Raw genomic sequence first — 20,940 nt, 5'->3', positions numbered from 1 at the left:
AATAAAAAAAAATAGAATCCTGCACAAGAATGAGCCTTTGAAGTACAGGCAAAGCAGCCACTCTATTAGCAGCAGGGGTAGTAAGTAGGCCACAGAAGTTGTCTGGGGAAAAGCCATCTCTGGGTGCAGTCATAAACTAGGCAGGTTCAGATTTGGCTAGCAAATAGGTGGATATTATACGAAAAATAATCCCTAAAGTTGCAAGAAGTGGGATTTTTGAGTCAGTTACTGAGGGCATGCTCCTTCTCCAAGCCGTATCTCAGCCAGCTGAATTTTTGAGAGTTTCTGTGTTGCTGGAAGAGTGGTATTTGATGATATTTTGATCCGCACTTGGTACTGACTGATGCCATTCTTAAACTATTTTATGTGGAAAAAGAAAAACAACAAGAGAAATAGCAACTGCGGCAACTGTATTTTGCTACTTGTCTGGGCATCCTTCCTGCTTGTGACCTTGATGTCTGTCTCCATTATAGGCTGCAGGAGAGCAGCAGGCTCTGATGAGTTGGTTTGGGTTTAGGACTTGGCGACCCCATAGCAGCACAGGTAGCATGTGAGCTCTTTGACTGCCAAGAAGCAAGTGTAGACTCGGTCCCTCGTTAGCGTGTATGGTACAAGCACACTTGTCTCTCAACGTGTTTGACTTCAGAGGTGGTTCTCGTTTTTGGTTTGGTTTTTTTTTTTTTCCTTTTTCCTTTTTTTTCCCCTTTTTTTTTTGGCCCAGAAGGCACAAACTATCGTTCTGGAATATTACTAGGGAATTCAAAAGTAGTCTGGGCAATCCAGCCAAATCCTTAGTATTTCTGTTTTTCCTCAAACTATCCTTCATTACTTCCCTGATCTTTCCACACAAGAGGCAGTCTCCATGTTTGAACAGAGAGCAGCACAAGGGAGACCTTGGTTTCATTTGAAGCATCTACCTGCTGTGTCAACAGGCCTGCACAGTAAAATCCTGAATGGGCCGTGTATGTTGAGGCTGATTTTGCCGGCAGCCGTTTTAGCGGCATTTCATCATCGGAGTATCCGTCTGCATGGGGATTTTAGTATAGCATTCCCTGGGGAAGTTCTGGGTGATTGTGTCTGATGGCTTTGGTCATGAACCTGGAGTAGTATTAAAATGCCACAAAATACAAGAGCACAGGAATTTTAATAACTTCCTTAGGGAAAAGTATTTATCTACATACCTATTAGCAGCCTGTGGGATTTAGTCTAGAAGGGAGATTGGCATGGTGACCACCAGCTCTGTGACCACCAGCATTATTGGTGGCTTAGCTTTGGGGTAGCTGTCTTGGTGGGGGTGTCTCACAGTCTTTTCCTCTATTTGGCCTGCTTGTAACTTTTATCATGTTATGCACCAAAACACCCACTTGCAGTTACAGTATATGCTGTGTGACTACTTGTAAAGATATTTTATGTGATGCCATCATCACAGTCTGAGCACAGTCTGACCCTGTGTATACAGAAAGCAGCAAGTGTTTTTCATCACAAAAAGGAAATGTTCATTCCCCCAGCCCCGCTGCTGTAAGCTGTCACTAACACCTACTTGTCTCAAAGATTTCATGCTTCAATCTGCGTGGCTGCTGTAGTGAAATTGCAAATGGCTCATTAAGCCAGTTGGGTTTTCTTTGATCTTTCTGACATTATTGAGATTGCTAAGGAAACTCTACAGCTAATGGATGCTAACAAGTGCTGACCCTGGGGGAAATGCATTTGTTGGTGCGGGGCCTGGGTCTGCCTAGCTGCTTTTACCTTGTTGTGAAGGAAACAGTTCCTTGATGGGTTGGTCCTTCTCCTCTTCATTTATAAGGTAAAAAATGAGCGCAGAGACTTACACAAACAAGCCTTTCCAGATTTATTCTCAAGGTGGCTTTCAAGCTGCTAATGACTTTCTGTAATACAAAGACATTTAATACAAACTCAAGCAAATACAAACTCCCCAGGTATGACAACATCCGTGTCTCTATGTTGTATTAGTGCTTGCATGCTGCAAACCATTGCCTTCAGGACTATATGAGTTAGTAGATCTATAGGCACATCTTTGGCAATTTTTAAGCAGTGAACTGGGCAGTTCTGGGCTAACCAACATGCAGTAACATGCATATGTTTGGAAGTTTGAATTTTTTATCCCCTGTAGGTCCCAGAGTGCTAGGATGCGGATAGAAATTGTCAAAAAAAAAAAATTCTGTGAGCTCTTAAAACCCTGTTGCACATACTGTATCATTCCAGATGGACTTGGGCAATTCTCAGCATCCTCCAAGGCCTCAGAGGGCTTTCAGTTGTAATCTAAAGAGAATGCATCCACTCCGTCCCTAGAGAAGACACCTGGCTATCTCCACCTGGATGGTAGGCTAAGGAAACCTTAGCTACAGAAAGCCCCTGTGATCTATTGTCAGAAGGTGCACCAAGCCTGCAGTTAATTTTATTAAATGCTTCCCTGTGCTTACAAACAAGTAGCCTTTGCAGACTGAATGAGCAGTTGGGCGTGCAGGCTATCCCCAGCGTTGTGTTGGGGCAAACCACGCAGAGGAAGCAGTAAGGGACAGTGTCACCCTGCTGCCACGTTTGCACAAAAGAAACGTCTGGAATAGAGGGAGTGGAAATGGACTTGTAAATAGGAAAAGCAGCCGGGCCAAAGATCTTGGTGATGTACCACCTTCTGTATAATGCAGAACTTGCATAGGCTATAAAAATGCCTATGTTTTTCTTCTATTAAAACACAGATTTGTTCCCTAAGAATTCAGTAATGTGGGGTGCAGTGCATTTCTTTCTTAGGGAGCCACTGTTATCATGAAAGATGCCTTTTTGATAAAATATAGGCTTATTTTTGATTTCTTTTGTTCTTAAAGCCTGGAAATGTTTAACCTCATTTTATTGATCTTTTCTCTACAGCTTTACTCCTAGGCAAATCTTTCATAATTCCATTTTCTTCCAGGATTGATTGATCTATTTTTTGTGGATAAGATATAAAGTTCATGTAGTCAAAGATTATAATAAGAGTTTTGTCTATAATTATGATGATAGCATTGCATGTATTGTCCTAGGCTATACAGTTTTTTCAACAGAGCACAGCCTGTTACAGTAAAATGTCTTTCAATATTTGTGTCAGACACTAAGAAAAATTATAAAAGACATGTCTTTAAGACACTGAATGATCATACAATGGGATTTGACCTTTGGCAAGATTTTAATATTGTAGCTGTTGATCTGAGAGTTTTTGTAACTAAGCAACTGTCATCCAGAATGTATTATATCATAAAACAGTATTAAGATTTGAAGGAGACTGAACGGTTAGAGTGGAGTAGGGGCTGTGGTGAGATGCAGGCACTTTCCCACTGAAAATTTTTGTTTTCTGAGCTACAGCACAAGGGAGGAACCTTACAGTGATTTGTTTCAGGGTGAGGTATCAAAACCGGCTTAACGTTCTTTCAGCCAGCGCTGTGGCGCTCTCAGTTGTGCCAGCAAACACTATTGTGTAGTAAATCGAGAATGAAATCAGGTCTCAGGAGATGAGCTCTTTAATTTTGCTGTGGAAGCGAAGGGGGACAGCCATGGACCTTTATTCCCGTCCTACTTAGATTTACATACTCTGAAGTCTGAAACTGGCTTCTCTCCTTTTCCTGTGAGACCCATTCAAATTACATCTCGGAGGCAATGCCATAATCCAAATAATTCCTATAGGTATGGTAGTGTACTGTGTTGCTTGAGAAACTAGGAGGGGATCATTTTAGCCAGTGTGCTTGCTGCCTTGTTTCCCAAGGGTGAGTGGCTATTGGAAAGAAACTTGCCTCCTTGTGAGCTGGCTTTTTCTCAGACCTAAGTTCATTATGGTTTGCCTTGGTTTTGCTGATACCACAGGAGAGAAACAACAGGGCCACCCCTCCATTCCCTGCCTTTGATAGAGGAAGATGCTGAAGCAGCGAGGACTCAGCTCCTCACTGCCCTTCCCTGATGTCTCAACGGAGCCGTCATTTGTGTGGGGCTCGTGGCTGCTGTCCCTGTGTCAGGAGGAGGATTTGCCTCCGCTCATGACTGCTGCAGTTGCGTCCTTTCCTCAGCTGCCTTTTGCCACCTCTCTCCTCCCATGTACAGTTTTTCTTATTTTGTTTTCATTTCTTCCTCTGGGCTGTTGCAAGCAGTCAGCCCAGCAAGTTTCATTTTTGCTTCAGCTGCATGTGCGGTGATGATTAGGATTTGGACAGTTAAGATGAGATAATTAAATCTGAAACCAGAGTGTTACCATTGGCCTTTGAAGTTGCCTCTGGGAGGAATTACGAAAGGGTGTATTGTACCCTGAGAGGCTGTTTCAGGCTTTCATTTCAAGCTTTCATCGGGTGCTAGCTAGACAGTCCTGAAGCTCATTGTTGGAAGGTCATCAATGTACATGAGTGTTGTCTAAGACCAGTGGTGTTTCTCTGAGAAGTATGAGCATGTGGCATGGCGAGTGTCTGCGCCCCATTTGGTCCATCTGTTAAGCATCCTTCTGTAGAAGGTAAAGGACAGGGCTCACCAAGGGTGGTGAGTAAGGTCACCACTGTGGCACTGGAAATGAGAGCTGGTCTCTCACCCTGCGCTCACACGAGGCACAGTGAGTTCTTCTGAGCCTGTTGCTAATCTCAGCTGAGAGGGTGATAATGATCTGTCTCACCTAGTGGCATTGGCTGCTGGCTCCCTCTCTCCATCAGACAGCATTTCAGTGCTATTACTGTCTGGCTGCACTAGAACAGAAGAGACATAAATCCAACTGAACACTTTTCTCATGGTGGAAAGCTCCCTCCTTTGACCTCTGCAGTCTGAGGAACATTTGTGGAAGTAGTAATCCATATGATGAAAATCTGGGGTTTTTCCCTTCTAAGCTATTTCTCATTAGAGTTATAGATGGGCCATCGCTTGGAAAAATATTTTCCAGCTCAGGCAGGATTTTTCTCTATTCTGTAGTAACTGGAAATAACGTGTTGGATGGGCTGACCTCAAGGCTCAGTTACTGTAATTCCCTCTCAGTAACCTTCTGGGCTTTTCTCCTGCCTACAGCCAGCATCAACCATACTGGCTGTGCAGCTCTTCTGAGATGCAGATTCACATCTGCCTTTTTTTTTTTTTAAGTGGCGTGTATTTTTCTCCATGCTTGTGAATTCTTGTACTCTCTTAAATAATGTGTGTGCTGATGCACAATATACCAGCACGTTGGGTCACACTAACAGAGGCTGTGCTGTCTAGCAGATCTCCCCCTGTGTCAGTACTGGGTGGAGGGGTGCAAGGTCTCTCTGGCTGGTCTTTGATGCTTGATGCGAGGCAGATGCTTAGCTGAGGCTGACCACCATCAGCATCTGGTGTGAGAGGTCTGTAGGAGGAAGGGGACTGCAGCAGCTCTATGGTGAATGTGCAGATTGGTCCTTATCCCACAAGAGGAGAGTGAGCCACTGCACAGACTCTCATGTTCAATGGTGATGGAGCAGAGTGGTCCAGCAGGACTCCGTGTCACATTGAAGGAGGAGGGAATGACCTCTCTTGGCAACCTCTTTTCCCACACCTCTCAAGTGGATGGACTGCAAGGCAGGGACTGGGGAAGCAAAGTCCCTCCCACTGTAAGGGGAGATCAGGTTTGTGATAACCTGAGGAACCTAAACATACAGAAGTCTATGGAACCTAATGAGATGCATCCCAGAGTCCTGAGGGAACCAGCTAATGTAGTTGCTAAGACACTCTCCATGATATTTAAAAAGTCATGTCAGTCAGGTGAAGTCCCTGGTGACCATAAAAATGGAAACATTGCACCCCTTTTTAAAAAGGATAGAAAGGAGGACCCTGGGAACTATCAACCTGTCAGCCTCCCCACTGTGCATGGGAAGGTCATGGAACTCATTCCTTCTAGAAGCTGTGCTAAGGCACATGGAGGACAGGGAGGTGATTCGAGACAGCCAGCACGGCTTCTCCAAGGGCAAGTCCTCCCTGACCACCCTAGTGGCCTTCTCTGATGGAGTGATTACATCAGTGGACAAGGGAAGAACTATGGTTGTCATCTATCTGGGCTTTTGTAAGGCCTTTGACATGGTGCCCCACAACATCCTTCTCTCTACATTTGAGAGATACAGATTTGATGGGTGGACTGTTTGGTGGGTAAGGAATTGGTTGGATGGTGACATCCAGAGAGTAGTGGTCCAACGACTCAATGTCCAGATGGAGATCAGTGACGAGTAGTGTTCCCATATTGGGATCAGTACTGTTTAATATCTTCATCAATGACATAGACAGTGGGATCGAGTGCACCCTCAGCAAATTTGCAGGTGACACCAAGCTAAATGGTGCAGCTGACATGCATGAGGGTCAGGATGCCATCCAGCAGGACCTAGACAAGCTTGAGAAGTGGGCCCATGTCAACCTCATGAGGTTCAACAAGGCCAAGTGCAAGGAGGTCCTGCACCTGGGGGGCAACCCGCAGTATCAATACAGGCTGGGTGATGAAAGGTTTGAGAGCAGCCCTGAGGAGAAGGACTTGGGTGTACTGATGAATGAAAAGCTGGACGTGAGTGGGCAATGTGCACTCACAGCCCAGAAAGCCAAGCATATGCTGGGCTGCATCAAGAGAATCATGGCCAGCAGGGCGAGGGAGGTGACTCTGTCCTTCTACTCTGCTCTGGTGAGACCCCCACCTGGAGTGCTGTGTCCAGGTACGGAGTCCTCAGTACAGAAAAGACGTGGACCTGTTGGAGCAGGTCCAGAGGAGGGCCACGAAAATGATCAAAGGGATGGAGCATCTCTGCTATGAGGAGAGGCTGAGAGAATTGGGGTTGTTCAGCCTGGAGAAAAGAAGGCTCTGGGGAGACCTTATTGTGGCCTTTCAATACTTACAGGGGGCTCATAAGAAAGATGGGTACAAACTTTTTCCAGGGCCTGTTGCAACAGGAGCAGGGGTAATGGCTGTAAACTAAAAGAGGGAAGATTTAGACTAGATATAAGGAAGAAATTTTTTACGATGAGGGTAGTGAAGCACTGGCACAGGTTGCCCAGAGAGGTGGTAGATGCCCCATCCCTGGAAACACTCAAGGCCAGATTGGACAGGTCTCTGAGAAACCTGATCTAGTGGAAGATGTCCCTGCCCATTGCAGGGGGGGCTGGACTAGATGACCTTTAACGGTCCCTTCCAACCCAAACTATTCTATGATTCTGTGACCTCTTTGTTATGGTGTGTCTCAACCAAATATCTATCCTGGCTTCACTCCACAAGGATTTTAGTTTATTGTTGATGTGTCCTCTGCAATCCCTTGCTATATTTTTACGAGCTACATAATGTATTTTTTTAGTCTGCCTTTTCCCTCGTGGTCTGTGATGTGGTTTGTTTCATTTGTGGTATAGAAACCCTAGTTCATCAGTGTGGAGTTCTCATTAAATAAAATATGAGATCAGTTCAGCAGTTACCAGTATTACTGGAAACATGAGACTTCTTACAACGTCTGCCTATTTTTAGTGCTGATCAGAACCAGTAAGAGCTCTCTGTATCACAAAACATTTTTGTTTTTAAAGCTAATTTGAGATCACATCAGTAGTGTATTTGTTAATATTTTATTTCCTTTTTTAAGAGTTTGGTCTACAGTTGTTAGTTTTGTTAGTTGTGGCAGCAAGTGCATGTTTGCGTAAATTGTTTCAACCCAGAGATTACAAAAACGTTTGTTCTTTTTCCCATTGGTGCAGCTTTTTATTGAAAACTGCAAATATCTCAATGTCTCCTGTTTTTTTCAGGAGTGCATCTTTCGGTGTTTTTCTCCAGGGAGAAGTCTATTTTAGCAAAATAGTTTATGTCAAAACATTTCAACTTTTTGCTTCTATTAATTCTGTCTTTTCTTCAGATTTATGTTACAGTGTTAATTGCAATATTTAATGCTGTTTCTGTATTCCTAGCTTTTAATTTTTCTATTCAGAAATAGGTCTTGAACCTTATTTGATGGGAAAGGCCAACATTTTGTATTTGCATTCTAATTCGAAACAAAATCACATTTTGAAATGCTGGAATTTCTCACAGAACAGCAGTTCTTGGGTTTGAGCCAGATCTGTTTAATACCACAGTGGGTGTCTAGCACTAAAGTACTCAGCGTTTACCTGTCCCTCAATATCAGTGTTGATCAAATGACAGTCTGCAGTCAATATCATAGTTTTTCTGTCATTCCTAATGTCCATTTTAAGTTTGGTTATGAATATTGGAAATTACAGTTTTATCCATTAGATATAGAGTGAATACCACTGTCTAAGCAAAGTAGCAGTATTATTAACAATAATAATTCACCTAGCGTGCATGGTAATAAAACCTGCAGAAGGACAGAGTTCTTCAGGGAGACACTATCGTCTAAGTAATACTGTGACACATCTCCAGGATCTTTACTTTTTTGCAGAAAAAATAAGTCAGAACTTCTTTTTAATTTTTCTCTAAGAAAGTTCAACCTCATTATTGTGACCAAAAGTGAAATGGCCCAGCTGTGGGTGTTGGTCTCTTCTCCCAAGTAACAAGCGACAGAACAGGAGGAAATGGCTTCAAGTTGCACCAGGGGAGGTTTAGGTTGGATATCAGGAAAAGTTTCTTCACCGAAAGGGTTGTCAAGCATTGGACCAGGCTGCCCAGGAAAGTGGTTGAGTCACCATCCTTGGAGGTATTTAGAAGACATGTAGATGTGGTGCTTAGGGACATGGTTTAGTGGTGGAGTTGGCAGTGCTAGGTTAATGGTTGGACTCGGTGATCTTCAAGGTCTTTTCTGACCTAAACAATTCTATGATTCTATGGCTGCCCTCTTTAAAATATAAAATGGTTTGAAGCCAAGATGGGCAGCAAGACGGTAGATGTAGTCTAGAGTTACTGATTTGGGACTGTGCAATGTGGAAGAGCCTGACCCAGCTTTATGGCTGATCTGATTTTGCTGTCAGTCATGTTCTGTTGCCATTGCTTGCGTCACCTAGACATTTCAAGACTGTTGGCTATAATGCTGAGTTAAAAGAAAGTATGACTACTAGCAGTTGATTACAAAATCTGCCAGTAATAAATGTTAAAAAGGGTGGCTAAAAGATCAGCAAAAATATCTACCAGAGTGAAACAAGCAAATTTTATTCTTTCGAGTGCATTCCTTTGCACAGTGCAGTAAGTAAACTGTACCTCTTCTACCTTAATGATAGCCCTCATGAGTTGGTTAAAATAACTGCATTAATCCTGCTTATCATCATGTTAAATTGTTCTATATTCAGTGTGGAGCCTGGAAAATAGTTTTTCATCCAGTGTTCAAATTGTCAGGATTCCTCTTGGACCCTTCTTTGCGACTCCCAGTATCACTGGGGAAGATATTTTACAAAAGCTGTAGGAAGTGAATACATTCAAGCAGAGTGGAGTGTGATCTGTGTAATCTCCATAGCAGAATTGCTGAAGGACTAGCATGAGCAGTGCAAGCATTAAAGCAGACATATGGAAACAGTGGCTTAGAGTGAAAAGCAGCAAACATAATGCCCTTATCTAAAAATGTCAGGGGAATGGTCTGAGTCCCCCCAAGCTTTCAGAAGGCAAGACTGAACAGTTTAACTGGAAAGAAGTGATAATTAAAGATACAGAGGTTAATGGAAAATAGGATAAATCTTGATGAGGTTTTGCCAAAGGTGGGTGGTGTCAAATGATCTTGATTTGTTTTTGTAACTAATTCTATGGAAATTTTACAGGAAATTTTTTGGATTTCAATAATGTAGCTGGTAAAGTGTTAAGTAGGATATTATCAACCGAAAAGGAATTTGGGAATCAGAAATGGAGCTGAGACTGGTTGGAAGTGTCAGACTGAAGAGAAGGTAATGGTAGCATTCCTCAAAGAGCCCGGTTGTCTTTAATATTTCCATGAAGGACCTTTGATTCAGCTGTAGGAGACTGCTAATGGATTTTGCTGATAACACAAAGTAAGAGGCTATCATCGTAACAGAGGAAAGCTGAGGGGTAGCATATGGCAAGAAGCGGATGCCTGCCATATTCAGAAATAAGCTGGAATTCAGTGGTATAAAATGCAAGGCCATAATGGTGGGAGCGTGGCTGAAGTGGGTTTTCATCATCTGGGGAAGCCGAGCACAGCAGATGCTGGAGTGTCACCCATGGCTGGCTAAAGCTGAGCCCTCAGTGGAAAGCATCTGGGAAAAAGAGCCGTATCCTCTTGGTACGCACTAAGGCATTTCTAGCATGTGCAGAAAGGTGGGGATATTGCTGCCAAGGTGCAGGTAGGGTATCTTTTTGGATATCCTGTGCAATTCTGATCATCCGTGTTCTGGGGAGTAGATTAAAATTGGAACAGATGCAGAGAGGGACTACTAACTAGGATAATCAGGGAATGAATTGCTGAAGACATGGAGAGAGCTTGTCTTGTTTATCCTAGCACAATGAAGCCTGAGAGGCTATGTGGTTACTGTCTATAAATATCACAGGGGAATAAATACCAGGGAGGGAAAAGAACAGTTCAGGCTAAAGGCCAGTGTTCTCACAAGAGCAACAGTTATACACTGACTAAATAAATCTAGGCTAGAAGTGAGAGAAGGGCTCCCTCCCATCAGAGCAGTCAAGTTTTCCAACAGTTTTACAGCTGGAAAAGCAGGAGTGAGAAAGCTGACTGCTTTTAAGCTGAGCTCTCTCAGCTTTTGAAAGAGGAACAGAGATCATTACCAGGTTCCTCCCAGGATCCCTTCTACAGGAGGACGGCACGGCTGCTAACCCACCTTTTCACAGCCAGCTGTGCACGGCCCTGTCCATCCCACTTGGTTTGTTGCTGGAGATGGGAGGACAGGACTGGGTGGCGCAGCATTCCTCTCCCTGCTGGGTTGCTTATGGGAGCCCCAGGAGCAGTCTGGTCTCAAGGCATGTGAGAAGCCACCACCCAGAGATGGGGGAAGCAGCTGCTATTGCAGTATCGTTCATAGACCCACTGGTTATTGAGAAGTCAGAGAAGTCTCTGTTAGGGGAAAAATCCCCCTGATGTGGGACCACGTTGGCAGGAAGGTGGCCTGGTGAGCATATCTCCCCCAGCTGTAGCCAGAACAAACATTTTTCACTGTGAAAGGGCAGTGGCTATTCTGTAATGTCTCCTGGGTACTGTATTTGGCATAATTATAATTGGTATAATACAGGTTTTATCATATGAATGCTTTGGGCTTGTTAATACTGGGCGGTGAGGAAAGCAAGTGGAAGGAATGAGGAATAGCTCGGGGAAGGCTGCTCCTGGTAAATGATTCACAGCAGTGCCCAGGATGCTATTTAGGAGGATATTGCCTCTGGGATCCAGCTGATTAACAAAGCTGGTTTAGCTGTGTGAGGCCAGAGCTAGAAGCCAGGAAATGTATAAAGGATAATAAGCAGCTTAGTCTCCTTCACTGGTGAGATGAAGCAGTTGTTGCGCAGGAGATGGTGGGTGTGTGATGAGCCTAGACCCCCGCAGCCTGCGCTCCAGGTGCTGGGCTGGGGTGCTGGGTGGCAAAACCTCGGGTAGCAATTACAGCAGTGTAATAAGGATCCTGGGTACTGTGTATCTATTTGATACAGACCTTGCAAGGGAAACGCTAAAACTGTCCTGGCATGTAAAGGCTTGGTGGAGAGAGAGGCGGAGGAAGTTCAGTCCAGGCAAAAAGGCGGTTGCTAATATTATCAAAAGTAACAACAGCAGGAAGCAGAAGAGGTGATGCCTCAGATGGAGAGAGGTACAGCAGGGAGGAATTTTGGTGCTAAACAGAAATTTGCTGGAAAAATAGATCTCTGAGCACGATTGGTACTATTTGGGAAACTGGGTCAAACTTGATGACTAATTGAATTTGAGGGAAATATGTAGGAAAACATTTCACCTTGATATTTTCTAACTTAATGTTTTAGAAATATTGAAGTATTTTGACAGTTTCAAAATAACTTTATTTTAAAATGACACCTAGTTTAAAATTATTTAAATTTTAAGAGACCAAAAAGTAAGAAAAGAATGTTTAATTTGCTACATTGAACATTAACTAGACATTTAATTTTTTTAATTAACAGAAGAAATTTATGTTCCTATATAATTTTGTCCCCCACCATCTCATTTCCTGACTTGTTTTAATCACAATATCATTCAAATGAAAGCTGTAATTATGCCCAATTTCTATTACTTGGATGTGCAGCCTGAAGCTCTTACTATCCTCTCTGCTGCTTCTTGCTGTCCAGATAGCAGCAGTGATGAAAAATGACACTCTCCCTGTACCTTTTATCAAGGGGAATTATTTTTGTCATAATTTTCCATTTGAACTCTCTTGGGTGGATTGCTTCCTTGTAGTATACTCACTGATGTTTCACGAATGAATAAGATTTCCAGCTTCCACAGAGGTTTTTCTCTGTTTCACTGGCAGTGGAATAATTTTCAGTTCCTATTTCCATAGATAGTCCATGTTTTCTGTCATTTCTGTGAATTTCTTCGCATTTCTTGAACAGAATTGTGGCTGGAACTGGGACCAGGAGTGACTGTGTCAAGCAGGTAAACTATGCCACATGCAGATACCTGTGTAAATGGATGTTCAGGCTTATCTCTCTTTGGGCCACAAAAGCTTGAAAGGAATGACATCTGAACAGCACTCAGATCTCTCTTTCCCATCTTTTTCATAGCTTAAAACATGCACCACTGATATGGAAATGGAAGATGTTACTCCCCCATGTAATCTCCAAAGATAAAACTCATTAAAAGAGCAATTGATGAGCTTGTATAACTTAAGCTATTGGATCGCTGAAAAAAAAAACAGGCTTTGATCACAGGCATCCTCATGGCAGGCAGTAGTTTTCCTGTTAATCCATGGGCTATCACATATTTGTCCATATTAGTGTAACTACGGTGTGTTACAAGGCCTTCTTCAGTTATGATGTAAAAGCTAAATGCCTCACTTCGTGTGTGGTAGTCAGTCAAGCTTTTAACTTTGGCATTTCCCACGTCAGCTCAAGAGTACATTAACCAAGAGAGTAGCCAAAATACCAAAGTTGCCTCATTAATGAAGTCTTTTATACTATGGGGTCCGCTGATTCCTTTGCTGTCTGTCTGCATTCCTCGTGCTGTTAGTTGTTGTTGTAGGGGCAATGTCTAAAAACACAGAATCAGGCAAAAAAAATAGGATGTTGAACATTAATCACCTCCAGAACCATCATTTGCTGCTATTGTGGGGTTTTTGTACAAGTTAGAGGTGTAGGTTCAATAAATTCAGCTGAAATGTTCTTTGAAGGGAGGGCAGGAAAGGCCCTTTTGAGCTCATATCTGCCTTCCCTTAAAAATGAAACCCAGAAAACCAAGAACAGCTCAATTGGAGAGTGAAGACATCTGGCCCCTGGTGACTCTGCAGAGTACAGTGCTATGATCAATTACGTTAAAATATTCATCTGACCCCAGCACAGTTGTCTGTGTTATCTGATTAGATGTGTTTCCAAACTGTATAAAGCAATTGGAGGTGACTGAATTATAGATAAGTATTTTGGAGTAATGGATTCAGGGCTGTTGGATGTTAATGTTGGTAGTTTTTGCAACATGGCAGCCAATGGGCAGTGTAACATCCATTCAGGATCCAGGGAAAGGAATTCCCACCTGTGTGCCATTGAGACTATTAATAATAACCTGTCACCCAGCATTGCCCAAATTTTCTGGTTCTAGTTGGTCTGGCCTTGGTAGTGCCGATTTTATGACCACACCACTGCTGCCTAAAGAGGATCTGAAGAGTAAGGAAGTGCATCTAAGGAGTTCCTTCACAGCCTGTTCATGCTGAGCTCGTGTAAATCTCTGTGCTTCAGTTAATTTGTTCCTTGTTTGTGACAATTCGACAATTCGTGAAGTCCTGGTGTAAATCAAATCTCTTCAATGAACTACAGCCATTTGGGAGAGAGGGAGAGCAAAAATGGCTGATTTGTTTCTGGTAATCCAGACCATTTCCATATGCTGCTTTTTACTTTGTCGTTACAGGTCTCTCAGCACAACTGAGATAAATTTTAATCAGAGGTAAATTTTGATCAGGGGGCAGAAACAAATGGCTGGCATGTGAAAGAAGAGGACCTTTTAAACTAGTTTTGCCATAGAAGAGAATTATGGTAGAATGATGTACTGTGGAATGGTACCTAAGGTTCTTCTTCTGCAGGGAAACTTATTTACTGATGAACAGTAAATCTTAAGCAGGAACAGAGTGAGAACATGGTGAACGCTCTTGAATAGCACACCTTAATGCCACTATTTCTGGTGGCATCTAGAATTCCAGTTGAAGCTAATGAGGATGCATAAGGATATTAACTTAGGGATGCTCTATTCAGAGGAAGCTTGTGATGTGTCCATCACTGGAGCCCTGTAAGAACTGATTAAACTGAACATTTGCTGGGAGTGGTTTGAATAGTTGATCTTTGTGTAGTTGATCCTGCCCAGGATGCGCTGGATGAACTTGAATGACTTTTCAAGGTTCTTTCCAGTCATGCTGTTTATGATTCAGTGACACACGAGACATCCACTGCTCCCATGGGAGCGATGAATTCTCAGCATCCTTGAAAAGCCAAAGTCAGCATGTGCTGAATTATGGCTCCAGAATTAATCAGTGTACTTGCAAACATGGGTAAAATTGGATGGAGGGGGTAAAAAGTTAAAGAGTAGGGATTCAGGCTCATGTGAATACATCCTCCTGCAGAGGAGTGCTGTTTTTCTTGAACAGTAATGCCTATTTGCAAAAGGCTGCAGGAAAGCGGGGTGTGTGCCTTGCTGGAGAGGGAAAAAATGCCATATGTCACTTCTGCCCTGAGCAAGTGGACCTGCTTCAGTTCTCACTGGTGTTATTGGTAATGGGTGCTTAATGCTAGGCAGCATCACGCTCTGTAAGTGAGACCGGTTTCTCAGTCTGGATTAGATTCTGCTGGCTCCCTGCACTCCAGAAGAAAATCTGTTCCCTGCCTTTAGTGACCAAACTCTCATTAAACAATGAACAGCCCCTTTTTTCTTTTTTTTTTGTGTTTACGAAGTTGCTTTTCCTCCTCCTCTCCCTTGAAAGCTCTGCAGAGAGGAATGGCTGTTTCGCCACAGGAGGTCCTGTCTTAGAGCGCTGCTGTCATTAGTCTTCTGTCACGTTGTCAGGCTTTGATGACTCAAACATTTAAAAAAAAAAACCCGACCACCTCTCTTTCTGAACTAAAATAGCCTAAGAGCAAATTTTTTAAACCAAATTTTAATGCAATTAGTTATGTCATATTTTCTTTATGAAAGCTCATAGTGGGATTCACAGTTTTGCTACTTGAACTGAAGCTACTTGAATGTTTAATTATTATTTTTTAAACAAAATTCAATACCATTGGAGTTCACTTGAGGTCTTTGATAGATTAAAAGAAAAAAAAAAAGTCTTGAATATTCAATAGCTTTGAAAAGGGCTGTGCATGTTTTGTGGTTTAGAGCAGTGTTTCTCAGCTGAGTTTAATGCATCAGAAAATGGTTCCTGAAAGAAATGAAAAACTTAAGAAGAAATCTGCACACATTGCTGTTTATATGAGCGAGCAAACAGAACAGGGAAAACAGAGTTAATAACTGTCAAAGCTGAACCTAGATTTTACTGGGTTGTAAATGAAAATCACTATTTCAATCCTATATGACAAAGTATGTGGCTCCTCAACAAAAAAAGTCTGGAAACGGTGATGTAGGACATGCATGAGGTTAGCCATCCTGATATCCAAGCCATGCTGCCATGATTAATACCTCTGACTGACCTAGTTGGACGCCACCTAGAGATAAAAGCTGTGGTTTCAGAAGAAATATAGCCACATTAAATATCTCTGCATGACACTGCATTGTCCAGCATAGATAGGTCCCTACCGTTCAGATCTCCTCTGCTCTCCCCATTCTCATGCGGGCTTTTTGATGCATCCAAGAGCCTCTGTGGGAGGCTGCTGGGCAGCATGGGTGGTGGGGTGGATCTGGCTGCTGGTGGCAAGGTGCAGCGGTGGTGGGCTTGGGCTGGACCACAGCCCTTCCCACGAGGTCCTTCCACATCACATCCAGTCACATCGCTTTCATCCCTCTGCTCTCTCACCCTCCTGGGAGTGAGGGACAGCAGTGTGGTACCACCTGGTTCCCAGTCAGTGCAAATAAATGATAGTTCTGCATATCCCTTCAGGACAGAAAATTTTTGACCAAGATTACTGATCTCAATCCATAGTCAAACCCGGGCAATGTGCCATTCCCCTCCTTCCCCACCACTGCTCAAGTCCCCCAGTCCTGTGGCTTTCCCATCCCTGCCCTGCTTGTGCTGCTAGCTCTCCTCTCCTGATGGGGATGTGGAAAAAGTAGTTGACTTCAGATGCTGGTTTGTGGGGGAGTGCTGCACTGGCCTGGCAGGGTCAGATCTGGCCAGCACCAACCCAGGTTGATGGAGCTGCAGGAGTCCCAGGTGGTAGAGCAGAGGAGGAGACTCCTCTCTTTCTCCCCACTCAGGTTTTGCTGACAAATACACCTTCTCTCCTCCCGGGCTCTAGGCTAAGCCAAGCAGCACGTGTGTGTGTGTGTCTCAATGTTACACAGTGGTCTTTGCAACCCCTAAGGGTTAGAAGTGATTCCTTGCAAGAACTGGGATTGTGGCTGCAAGGGCTGGACTGCACAGCTGCGGGATGCAGCCGACTCAGTAAGTCTGAGGGCTGCAAGTATTCTGCATCTGTCAGCTTTTCCATCTGTTAGCATGTTAACGTAGTACTTTTCATCTTATATGCCCTTCAGAACATTTACTCACTGTGCTGAAACCTCATAACACATCTCTGAGGCCAGTAGGACTCCTGAGCAACTCATCCAGCTTTCACTGTATCATTTACAGCAGAGGCAGCTGAGGCACAGGAGAGCTGGAAGACTTGAGATTGCCCTCAGGAGGGCTAGAGCCTGTCCTGCATGCAGTTTCAGTAGTGGTGTTGCTGTCATTGTTACCAGCATGATACTGTTTTATTAGGAAATATTATTACACCAGCGTAACAGAGTTGTGTCTGTAGTTACAGTATGACTACACCTCTGTTGTTAGTGGAGTAACAGCAGAGATTACTAACCTTGAGTATCTACAGACATGGCCTGTACGCCCATGGCTGTGCTGTCTTCAGCCCTTGCAAGGTTGGGATCTGAACCATTGGTGCCAGAGCTCTAGTGAGACCTTAAGCATGGAGATCAACATCCTCCATAGGAGAGCCAGGACCTGCATAACACAGAGGCAGTGGTGCTATTGGGGTTTGCACTCTTGAAACGCTTGCATATCATAGAATCATAGAATAATTTGGGTTGGAAAGGACCTTAAAGATTATCCAGTTCCAGCCCCTTGCCGTGGGCAGAGACACCTTCCACTAGACCAGGCAGCTCAAAGTCCCATCCAACCTGGCCTTGAACACTTCCAGGGATGGGGCATCCACAACTTCTCTGGGCAGCCTGTTCTAGTGTCCTACCACCCTCACAGTAAAGAATTTCCTCCTAATATCTAATCTAAATTTCCCCTCTTTCGGTTTAAAAATGTTACTCCTTGTCCTATTGCAACACTCTCTCATAAAGAGTCCCTCCCCATCTTTCCTGTAGGCCCCCTTTAGGTACTGAAAGGCTGCTATAAGGTCACCCTGCAGCCTTCTCTTCTCCAGGCTGAACCCCAAGTCTCTCAGCCTGTCCTCGCAGGAGAGATGCTCCAGCCCTCTGATCACCTGTGGCCCTCCTCTGGATCCATTCCAACAGATGCATGTTTTTCTTATGTTGGGGACTCCAAAGCTGGACGCAGTACTCCAGGTGGGATCTCACCAGAGCAGAGCAAAGGGGCAGAATCACATCGCTTGACCTGCTGGCCACAATTCTTTTAATGCAGCTCAGGATAAGCTTGGCTTTCTGGGCTGTGAGTGCACATTGCCCACTCATGTCCAGCTTTTCATCCATCAGTACACCCAAGTCCTTCTCCACAGAGCTGCTCTCAATCCATTCTCTGCCCAGCCTGTATTTGTGCTTGGGATTGCCATGACCCCGGTGCAGGACCTTGCACTTGGCCTGGTTGAACTTCATGAAGTTTGCTCAGGCCCACCTCTCAGGCCGGTCCAAGTCCCTCTGGATGGCATCCCTTCCCTCCAGCGTGTTGACCGCACCACACAGCTTGGTGTTGTCGGCAAACTTGCTGAGAGTGCACTCAATCCCACTATCCATGTCGCTGACAAAGATGTTAAACAGCACTGGGCCCAGTACTGACCCTTGAGAAACACCACTCATCACTGGTTTCCACTTAGACATTGAGCCGTTAACTGCAACCCTTTGAGTGCGGCCATCTAGCCAGTTCCTTATCCGCCAAGTGGTCCATCCATCAAATCCATGCCTTTCCAATTTAGAGACCAGGATGTTGTGTGGGACACTTTGCATAAGTCCAGGTAAATGACATCTGTTTCTTTCCCCTTACCTACTAATGCTGTGGCACCATCATAGAAGGCCACCAGATTTGTCAGGCATGACTTGCCCTTGGTGAAGCCATGTTGGCTGTTGCTCGTGCGCAAGATCATTTCTTATCAACATTGCAAGATATCTACAAAGACCATAGTATATATTGGGTTTCTGTGAGCACAGTCATGTAGGTGGCTGCCACACAGCATGGTTTGTTCTTCTGACTAAAACCCTTAATGAGAACAATTACAAGTTTGAGGCATGCAGAGAGTGGAAATTACAAGGAAGGGTGAACAAGGTTTGTGCTGCTAGCACAAAGGCACCCTGAGGAATGTTAAAGCACGCTTATTCTAATAATTATTGTGAGCATGTGAGATATTTGTACTGAAACGGAGCAACGTAGGGCTTCTTACAGTCATTGATGTGATCTACTTTCAAGATGGCACTGTGGGAGGAAGATGATCTGTATGGGTTTTTTCTATGAATTTTTATCATAAGCAGGGTTGCGTAGCCTAGATCAAATCTTAAAGGTCAGTGGAATCTTTTTTCAGATATTGTTTTTTTACAGGATTTTGTTCATTTGCTTTTCTATGCAATAAGTTTTTTGTTGGATAATCTGATTCACTTTTTGACTTATTTTTAAATGCACTCTAGTCTCATGAACAAAAGATATCTGTGACTTTATCTAACAGTTTGCATACGAGCAAAGGGTCAAGCAACTGTGTCCTGTGTGAAATATCAGTAAAATGTAAATAACCCATTTAACCATCAAGCCTAACTGGAGATGAAATGGCAGGGCAAACTGAGTTTAACTTAGAGCACGAATCAAAAGGAGGCATGACTATTAAAGGCTGGCTTAATAAGAGCACAGTAGGAAAAAGAAAACAGTGTTTCAGTCTATAAGGCTAAGTGTATAGACAGTAAACCCTATGGTGTGAAGACAGAATTACATCAGAACCAGCTTTAGAACAAATAAAGGACACCAAAAGAAGTTAATTACGCCTCAAGGGGGAGTAAAATATCAAGGGTATCAACTTACGCAGAAGGAAGGAAGGAAAAGTCTGTGCTTGTCTACGATCAGTCAGTTCACCTTTAAATCTGAAACTCTTTGAACTTAAGTAGGATGATATTAAAGACAAAGGCAACATACTGCCATCTTAGAAGTTCAGCCTTGTGTCTTTGCCCAGTGTTCGTCAGTCTCTCTTGCGTGTGACAGACGCAGTGGAGTTTTCAGCTTCTCTGAGCTGCCTTTTATCACCTTGGTGGTCCATGCTGTTCTGCTGAGATCTGTCCTGGTGCTGGTTGCTCACAGATCTTTTCAAACAGTCCAAGCATTGATGGATATTTAACACCTGACCTGTGCCTGTTACAATGCCACGGAGTGCAGTTTTTCAGGATTGCATAAACTTAAATCTAAAGATTCTGGCTGGGTTCTTATATAGCAGAGTGCTTAAGCTCAGTTTTATGAGCTGATGTGCATACATTCATGTGCTTCAGTCATATTGAATCAATGTGTTGCTAGTCTTAAATGTGGATCTTACTCTGGATTTAAGCCCATTTTGCTGAAGCAAAACCTTGATGTTGTTCATTCTCTTGCAAAATCATAGAGGGGGCTAATTATAACGACTTGGGTTTTTACTGTACAAAATTGTTTTAAAAAATGACTGATTCTGGTGGCCACTGACAAGTACAGTCTGTGACTGCTAATAGTTCTGTTTTCTTTAGATCTGTTTTCCTAAGGCTTTGGGGAGCAGATTTATGTTCAGCGTGTTCAGCTTGATTTAAATTTCTGTCAGGCCAACATTTTACATGTACCTTGCCTCTGTGAAAAAGGCTGTACAACATGCTGGCTGAGGGGGAACCACAGATGTATAGATTTTAGAGCAAAGGGAGAACACAGTCTTCATCTAAACTGACTGTGGTCCTGCCCAATCTGTAGGTTCTTTTATTTAACTCAGCAGCTTGAGGTTGACCGAGAGTGTATTTTTGGAATGACATCCAGGCTTGATTTAAAGACTCCAAGTGCTGCAGAGTTTGTCACAGTCATTGTGAGTTTGTTCCAATGGCCAATTACCCTTTCTCTGAAAAATACACTTTCTCTGAAAAATCTGTACCTTATTTTTTGGAACTCTGATCACTTCTTCTGGATCTTGCTGCTTGACTTGCTCAGAAGGACTGAGCCATATTCCATTATTTTCCCATGGATATTTCTTGTGATCATTAATTTATATTTCCATGGTGTTAGAAAAAATTCTTTATACTCACAAACGCAATTAGGCAGACATCTTTTACACCTCAGTATTCCCATGCTAAGGGTCCTACATAATAAAATATGCCATCTTAGAAAAGAGTTGTTATGACTGTGGTGTGCTTTATTTCAGTTACTAACTGCTGGTTTATGATTAAATATAATCCATGGCTAGGATATTAATACTGGGAAAGAAAGGGTCATTGGTATATGCTGTACTTATATTGCAGAAATCATGGTTGCTCCAGCGTCCCCCAAAATATTAGTTTCAGTATTAACTTAAATGTGTCAAACATGCTCTGCAGACGA

The 20,940-nt window shown here is 43.3% G+C and overlaps 1 protein-coding gene across 1 annotated transcript in view; it reads left to right on the top strand.

The window, feature by feature from the left end:
- Window positions 1-20,940, top strand: part of PLCXD3 (phosphatidylinositol specific phospholipase C X domain containing 3) — a 90,464-nt gene that overhangs the window by 62,728 nt on the left and 6,796 nt on the right. The window lies entirely within an intron of this gene.

Source organism: Larus michahellis, chromosome Z (assembly GCF_964199755.1).
Source record: "Larus michahellis chromosome Z, bLarMic1.1, whole genome shotgun sequence".
Classification (NCBI taxonomy): domain Eukaryota; kingdom Metazoa; phylum Chordata; class Aves; order Charadriiformes; family Laridae; genus Larus; species Larus michahellis.
Note: the sequence above shows the minus strand (reverse complement) of the source record. Positions and strands in the feature narration are given on the sequence as shown.